Here is an 8,157-nt window from a genome sequence, read left to right as displayed (position 1 = left end):
ATATTAAGTGAAGTGAAGCAAGTGAAGGAGAACACACAACATTTATGAGAATGTCTTGATTGGAAAGGCAAAAGGCCGTGACGAAGTGGTCACAAAACCCAGTCCTATGGCACACAGCAAGGTAGTATGTGTGGTTGGGTCTGCATGTCTGATATGTTCTTGGGTCAAACATAACTGGCCTTGTGCACCCTAGCTCGCACATTCATTCATAAAGCTGGATGCTTTTAAACGAGGCCTTAAAACCCACCTTTTTAATAGAGCCTTTTTTTAGCCTTTTAAATTGAAAATGTTTATTGCTTTATCTTCCTGTGTTTAATTGTAGCACTCTGAGATTTCCTATGTAAAGTGCTTTTATAAATAAAATGTATTATTATTATTATTATTATTATTATTATTATAACAGCTGAGCAAAGCCCTTTTCACACATAGTTCCCTGTAAATGACATGGAATCACATCACACAAGGTCCTGACCAGGGTTCAATTCCATGGGATTGACTGGGAAAGCTCTTATGGGTGAAAGGAAAGGGGTTCAGGTCTACCCAACCCAACCCAGTCCCGTCTACATGTCAACACACCGAGCCTTTACTGGTCATACCTTCACCAACATTAGGTGAGCTTAGAATGAGACGGTTCTATCTCCGTTTAGAATGAGAAGGTTCTATCTCCGTTTAGAATGATAAGGTTCTATCTCCGTTTAGAATGAGAAGGTTCTATCTCCGTTTAGGGCAGTTCAGAGATAATGAGCGTCAAAGTTTTTACATTCCGTTATGTTTTGTGAGATGGAACCTTTGTATTTTATGAATTACTAACTCAAAAATGTCAACATTTTAAGAATAACACCACACAGGCATTAATAAACACCTAATGGATCAGATTATGTAAAAAAACTAAATTTTGACAAAAATGGAGATAGAACCTTATAATTCTAACGTCACGTAATCTCCAGACCAGTGTGCAAGGCCGTTCCCTGGCCGGTGAGCTTGCAGTGACAGATCTGCGCCTCTGCCAACAAACACTCCCGTCTCCCGTTTCGCGATCGTCCAAAGTTTTTAATTCGTGAATCGCAATTTTATAAAAGCGTGTATGTTTTATAAATGCTGTGCACTTACCTGCTACCTGGCTTTAGGTATCTAGGTAGATAACCAGTAACAGGCTGGACACTGGCCGGGATGAGGTCTGCGGATTGACAGCTGCGATGATGAGAGGGGGTGACGTCACACGGAAGGAAAAACATTGGATGGAATTGTCCCTGCGTTCATCTGATCTGATCTGAGGTCAGTTTGACGTATTCCCCCTTGACAAGACGTGTTATGGTTTAGAGAGGATAAACTGATCCTGAATCTGTCCCCGGACTCTGGTTTTACCCACGGATCATCTGATACGAAGGGTACCGTGGAAGGACAATAAGCCTAAAATACGTTTGAATCGCACTCCCCTCTGTTCGGCGAGGGAAGTCACCGCTAGATGGCGCTGATTGTCCATGAAATGCAAAAGGCACTGCATGGAATGACAAATTAGGTTTTTTGAGTCTTTAAAGCAGAGGCAAGGTACTTGTTGTAGGTTCTGATCAGATAAGACAACACAAAAGGAGAATGTACTTCACTTGAGATGAAACTATAAGAAGATTCCTTGCTGTTGAGGAGTGCCAGATATTTCAACCTGAAGTAGAGAACGCATGGGACGGAAATCAAACAAAACAGCAGTTGCAATTCTCACAGAATGTACTGTCATGATGCTTAATCTACAGATGTAAATGTTTCCATTGAGCCTTGTAATCATTAGTGTCACGTGAGACTGTGATAGTAAAAGCTTTGTACCCAGAGCCTCGGTCCATGTCTGTGTGTACTGTGTGTGTACTCTGTGTGTACTGTGTGTGTACGACTTGGCTCAGCCGGTGTTCAAAATGGCTGCCAAGCGTCCCTGCCTGTTTCATGGCCTGGGACATCTGGGACGCAGGGCTGCCAAGTTTCACCAAAAGTTTGGAGTGAGATTTTTTTAGCGGTGGAGCGACCCAAAACTGTACACGTTTTGGCACCGGCGGCCCCTCTCTCCCACCCAATTATTTGTACTAGTTTCCTGCAATTTTACATGTTGTTCATAATAAACCAGCACAAGAAATTAAAATAATTTACATTTTATAAAAGGAGACAAAAATTCAGACAATATATAATATTTATGAATGTTAATAAACAAATACAGTAGCCTACAGACTCTAAAAGAAAATTGGGCTCCATCAACAGGACTCAGCCCCTTGGTCAGCAGCAGAAAGACCCTTGGTCATCATCTTATATACAGTGCATTGCTCATAGATGGCTATCATGTTATACAGTACACATTTTTTTGAGTCACCCCCAATTATTGTATTTGTATTGTAAATTGTAATTATTATTATTATTATTATTATTATTAATGTACCTGGTTATGTTACAGTAGAGAAACAAAAAACAGTTACCAAAACGGAGTATTTACTAGCTAAGATTGGCAAAAGATTGGCGTGGTGCAACCGAAATTAGTAAACAACTAGTTTGAAACTAGCTAGTAACAACTAGGGGTTTAGTAACTACTAAATGCCTGCATTTAGTAATGACTTACGCCAAATTGGTGCAACCCAGTCCAGTAGGCTACCAGATACGATGTTGTAACGTATGCACATATTTTGCACATATTCACACTTTTATTAAAGACCCAAACCCTTTAGTAGGGAACTTCTCCTCTCTTTTCTGAGTCTTTTTCATTTTTTTTCCAAACACGGTGTAAATGTGCTAACCCAAACCCTAAACACTCAAAGTAGGGAACTTTGGATTTCTTCTTCTCCTCTCTTTTCTGAGTCTTTTTCCATTTTTTTCAAACACGGAATAAATGTGCTAACCCAAACCATAACCCCAAGCCTAACCCTAACCACCAGTAGGGAACTATGGATTTCTTCTTCTCCTCTTTCTATTCTGACTCTTCCCTCATGACCTCCAACTGCAGCTTCAGCTCCGTGCTCTGGACCTCCTCCTGCTGCAGCTTGGTCTGGGAGAGGGAGAGCTGCTGACGACAGGTGACCAGGTCGATGGTTACCATCTTCTGCACCTCCACCTCCGCCCTGCTCCTCTCCTCAGCCTCAGCGGTGCGCTGCTCCATCTGCACCTGATGGGAGTTTAGGGCGAAAGCTCTCTCCTTCTCCTCCAGCTTCTTGGCGTCAGCTAGGGCCTGCAGATGGGCGGCTGTGAGGGAGGCCTTCTCCTTCTCCCACTGGTCTTTGTCCTCCTGGAGCTTGGTGCGGGCCTCGTCCCTGCTCTTCTCCAGGTCCAGGAGGGTCGTCCTGACCTCAGCCAGGCTCCCCTCCGTTTCTCCCTGTGCAGAGAGGGCCTGGTACCTCTCCTTCTCCAGGTCGGAGTTGTCGCGGAGGAGGCTCTTCTTCTCCTGCTCCATATCATGGAGCTTTTGGTGAAGGTCGCTCTCCTTCACCTGTACCTCCTTGACCTCCTCCCTGCAAAGCTCCAGAGCCTCCTCAGCTGCTGCCTTGGCCACCAGGGCCTCACTCTCCAGGACCCTGATCTTGTCCTCTGCCTCCCTGGTGGCGTTGGCGAGGGTCGCCCTGACCTCGGCCAGGCTCCCCTCCGTTTCTCCCTGTGCAGAGAGGGCCTGGCGCCTCTCCTTCTCCAGGTCAGAATTGTTGTGGAGGAGGCTCTTCTTCTCCTGCTCCATACCGTGGAGCTTTTGGTGGAGGTCGCTCTCCTTCACCGTCACCTCCTTCACCTCCTCCCTGCAACGCACCAGAGCCTCCTCCGCTGCTGCCTTGTCACTCTCCAGGACCCTGATCTTGTCCTTTGCCTTCCTGATGGCGTTGGCGTGGGTCGCCCTGACCTCAGCCAGGCTCCCCTCCGTTTCTCCCTGTGCAGCGAGGGCCTGGCGCCTCTCCTTCTCCAGGTCGGAGTTGTTGCGGAGGAGGAGGCTCTTCTTCTCCTGCTCCATATTGTGGAGCTTTTGTTGGAGGGCGCTCTCCCTAAGTCGGCTCTCCTTCACCTCCTCCCTGCAAAGCCCCAGAGCCTCCTCAGCTGCTACCTTGTCCACCAGGGCCTCACTCTCCAGGACCCTGATCTTGTCCTCTGCCTCCCTGGTGGTGTTGGCGAGGGTCGCCCTGACCTCGGCCAGGCTCTCCTCAGTCTCTTGCTGGGCAGTGAGGGCCTGGCGCCTCCCCTTCTTGTGGTCACGGAGGAGGCTTTTCTTCTCCTCCTCCATATCGTGGAGCTTTTGGTGGAGGTCGCTCTCTTTCAGTCGGCCCTCCTTCACCTCCTCCCTGCAAAGCACCAGAGCCTTCTCCAGGAAGAAACCCCACTCCTCACACAACACCACCCTCGCTCTCAACAACTCCTCCAGCTCGGTGTCCGTGGCCTTCGGTGTCCTTGGCCTCCGGACCTGTGGGGCTGCTCCCTGTGGGTCTGCTCCCTGGGCCTGGGGCGCTGCTCTCTGTGGGTCTGCTCCCTGGGCCTGGGGCGCTGCTCTCTGTGGGTCTGCTCCCTGGGCCTGGGGCGCTGCTCTCTGTGGGTCTGCTCCCTGGGCCTGGGGCGCTGCTCTCTGTGGAGCTGCTACTTGTGCGGCTGCTCCCTGGGCCTGGGGCGCTGCTCTCTGTGGGGCTGCTACCTGTGCGGCTGCTCCCTGGGCCTGGGGCGCTGCTCTCTGTGGGGCTGCTCTCTGGGCCTGGGGCGCTGCTCTCTGTGGGTCTGCTCCCTGGGCCTGGGGCGCTGCTCTCTGTGGGTCTGCTCCCTGGGCCTGTGGCGCTGCTCTCTGTGGGGCTGCTACCTGGGCCTGGGGCGCTGCTCTCTGTGGGGCTGCTACCTGTGCGGCTGCTCCCTGGGCCTGGGGCGCTGCTCTCTGTGGGGCTGCTCCCCGTGCTCTCTGTGCGGCTGCTCCCATAGTATAATTACTATGACTGTGAGGGACATTGTGATTGAAGCATCAGTTATCATGACAACAGGAGCAATGTGCCAAAAAGCTGTATCCTATTAATACAGGTGGGCCATCAAGCCCATAGACTTTCACAGGGGTCAAGCCCAGAGACATTCACAGGGGTCAAGCCCATAGACTTTCACAGGGGTCAAGCCCAGAAACTTTCACAGGGGTCAAGCCCAGACTTTCACAGGGGTTAAGCCCATATACTTTCACAGGGGTCAAGCCCAGAGACTTTCACAGGTCAAGGCAAATTTCTAATGCACAAATCTCTAACTCAAGACGCTACGGTAATTTACACACAAGACCCACGTTGATCTCTACTCAGCACACACACACACACACACACGCTGTATATAATACATAAATACATACACACACACACACACACTGTATACAATACACACACACACACCACACTGTATAAAATACATAAATACACACACACACTGTATACAAGTGTGTGTAAGTGTGAAACTATACACACACACATACACATGCTGTATAGGCCTACAATACATAAATACACACACACACACACACACACTGTATACAATACACACACAAACACACTGTATAAAATAACTACTGTATTGCTAATTGTATCTTGTCTTGAAATGTTGAATTATGCCGATTGTCTGCTAATTGTCTGGATACTGCTAATTGTATCCTGTCTAATTTGTCACTTGTGTCCTGTACTATTGTCACGTTTTTATCTTGAATTATGCCTGTTGCCTTATTGTCTTGTGCTGCTGTCAGGAACCCAAGCCTACAGATTTTACTCTCTTGCACTCATGTAATGTGAGGTAACAATAAAACTTAAAACTTGAAACTTGCTGCAGGGAGGCGGGTCAGGCCACCCTGAGCTCATACAGTACACACTAGTATGGTTCATACAGTAAATACTAGTATGGGTATATTAAATATGCGTTCTATGTTCTGTGTTCTATGTTCTGTGTTCTACGTTCTATGTTCTATGTTCTGTGTTCTGTGTTCTGTGTTCTATGTTCTATGTTCTGTGTTCTACGTTCTATGTTCTATGTTCTGTGTTCTATGTTCTGTGTTCTGTGTTCTATGTTCTATGTTCTATGTTCTGTGTTCTACGTACTATGTTCTATGTTCTATGTTCTATGTTCTATGTTCTGTATTCTATGTTCTGTGTTCTATGTTCTACGTTCTACGTTCTACGTTCTACGTTCTCTGTTCTGTGTTCTGTGTTCTGTGTTCTGTGTTCTATGTTCTATGTTCTATGTTCTATGTTCTGTGTTCTGTGTTCTGTGTTCTATGTTCTACGTTCTACGTTCTACGTTCTATGTTCTCTGTTCTGTGTTCTGTGTTCTGTGTTCTGTGTTCTATGTTCTATGTTCTGTGTTCTGTGTTCTATGTTCTATGTTCTGTGTTCTACGTTCTACGTTCTACGTTCTGCGTTCTACGCTCTGCGTTCTGCGTTCTGCGTTCTGCGTGCTGCGTTCTGCGTTCTGCGTTCTACGTTCTGTGTTCTGTGTTCTGTGTTCTGTGTTCTGTGTTCTGTGTTCTGTGTTCTATGTTCTATGTTCTATGTTCTGTGTTCTATGTTCTGTGTTCTGTGTTCTGTGTTCTGTGTTCTGTGTTCTATGTTCTACGTTCTGCGTTCTGCGTTCTGCGTTCTGCGTTCTGCGTTCTGCGTTCTATGTTCTATGTTCTGTGTTCTGTGTTCTCTGTTCTCTGTTCTATGTTCTATGTTCTGTGTTCTGTGTTCTATGTTCTATGTTCTATGTTCTGTGTTCTGTGTTCTGTGTTCTACGTTCTACGTTCTGCGTTCTGTGTTCTGTGTTCTGTGTTCTGTGTTCTGTGTTCTATGTTCTATGTTCTGTGTTCTGTGTTCTATGTTCTATGTTCTATGTTCTATGTTCTATGTTCTATGTTCTATGTTCTGTGTTCTGTGTTCTGTGTTCTATGTTCTGTGTTCTGTGTTCTGTGTTCCGTGTTCTGTGTTCTATGTTCTGTGTTCTATGTTCTATGTTCTGTGTTCTATGTTCTGTGTTCTATGTTCTGTGTTCTGTGTTCTATGTTCTATGTTCTCTGTTCTCTGTTCTGTGTTCTGTGTTCTATGTTCTATGTTCTATGTTCTATGTTCTGTGTTCTGTGTTCTATGTTCTGTGTTCTGTGTTCTGTGTTCTATGTTCTGTGTTCTGTGTTCTGTGTTCTATGTTCTATGTCCTATGTTCTGTGTTCTGTGTTCTATGTTCTATGTTCTATGTTCTGTGTTCTGTGTTCTGTGTTCTATATTCTGTGTTCTATGTTCTATGTTCTATGTTCTGTGTTCTATGTTCTATGTTCTGTGTTCTGTGTTCTGTGTTCTATGTTCTGTGTTCTGTGTTCTGTGTTCTGTGTTCTATGTTCTGTGTTCTGTGTTCTATGTTCTATGTCCTATGTTCTGTGTTCTATGTTCTATGTTCTATGTTCTGTGTTCTGTGTTCTATATTCTGTGTTCTATGTTCTATGTTCTATGTTCTGTGTTCTGTGTTCTATGTTCTGTGTTCTGTGTTCTGTGTTCTATGTTCTATGTCCTATGTTCTGTGTTCTGTGTTCTATGTTCTATGTTCTATGTTCTGTGTTCTGTGTTCTATGTTCTGTGTTCTGTTTTCTGTGTTCTATGTTCTATGTCCTATGTTCTGTGTTCTGTGTTCTATGTTCTATGTTCTATGTTCTGTGTTCTGTGTTCTGTGTTCTATATTCTGTGTTCTATGTTCTATGTTCTATGATCTGTGTTCTATGTTCTATGTTCTGTGTTCTACGTTCTACGTTCTACGTTCTGTGTTCTGTGTTCTATGTTCTACGTTCTATGTTCTATGTTCTGTGTTCTATGTTCTATGTTCTGTGTTCTGTGTTCTATGTTCTATGTTCTATGTTCTATGTTCAGTTTCTATGTTCTGTGTTCTATGTTCTATGTTCTATGTTCTGTGTTCTATGTTCTGTGTTCTGTGTTCTATGTTCTATGTTCTATGTTCTATGTTCTATGTTCTGTGTTCTATGTTCTATGTTCTATGTTCTATGTTCTGTGTTCTGTGTTCTGTGTTCTGTGTTCTACGTTCTACGTTCTGTGTTCTGTGTTCTGTGTTCTATGTTCTGTGTTCTGTGTTCTGTGTTCTGTGTTCTATGTTCTGTGTTCTGTGTTCTGTGTTCTATGTTCTATGTCCAATGTTCCGTGTTCTATGTTCTATGTTCTATGTTCTGTGTTC

The 8,157-nt window shown here is 45.3% G+C and overlaps 1 pseudogene across 1 annotated transcript in view; it reads right to left on the bottom strand.

The window, feature by feature from the left end:
- The window catches only part of LOC308171702 (large ribosomal subunit protein eL8-like), a 507,482-nt pseudogene that overhangs the window by 59,767 nt on the left and 439,558 nt on the right, over positions 1-8,157 (bottom strand). The gene's annotated exons all lie outside the window — the stretch shown is intronic.

The sequence above is a fragment of the Nansenia antarctica genome, assembly GCF_963989245.1.
Source record: "Nansenia antarctica genome assembly, chromosome: 16".
In the NCBI taxonomy this organism is placed as follows: domain Eukaryota; kingdom Metazoa; phylum Chordata; class Actinopteri; order Argentiniformes; family Microstomatidae; genus Nansenia; species Nansenia antarctica.
The sequence above is the reverse complement of the archived record's forward strand: the minus strand, read 5'-3'. Positions and strand labels throughout refer to the sequence as shown.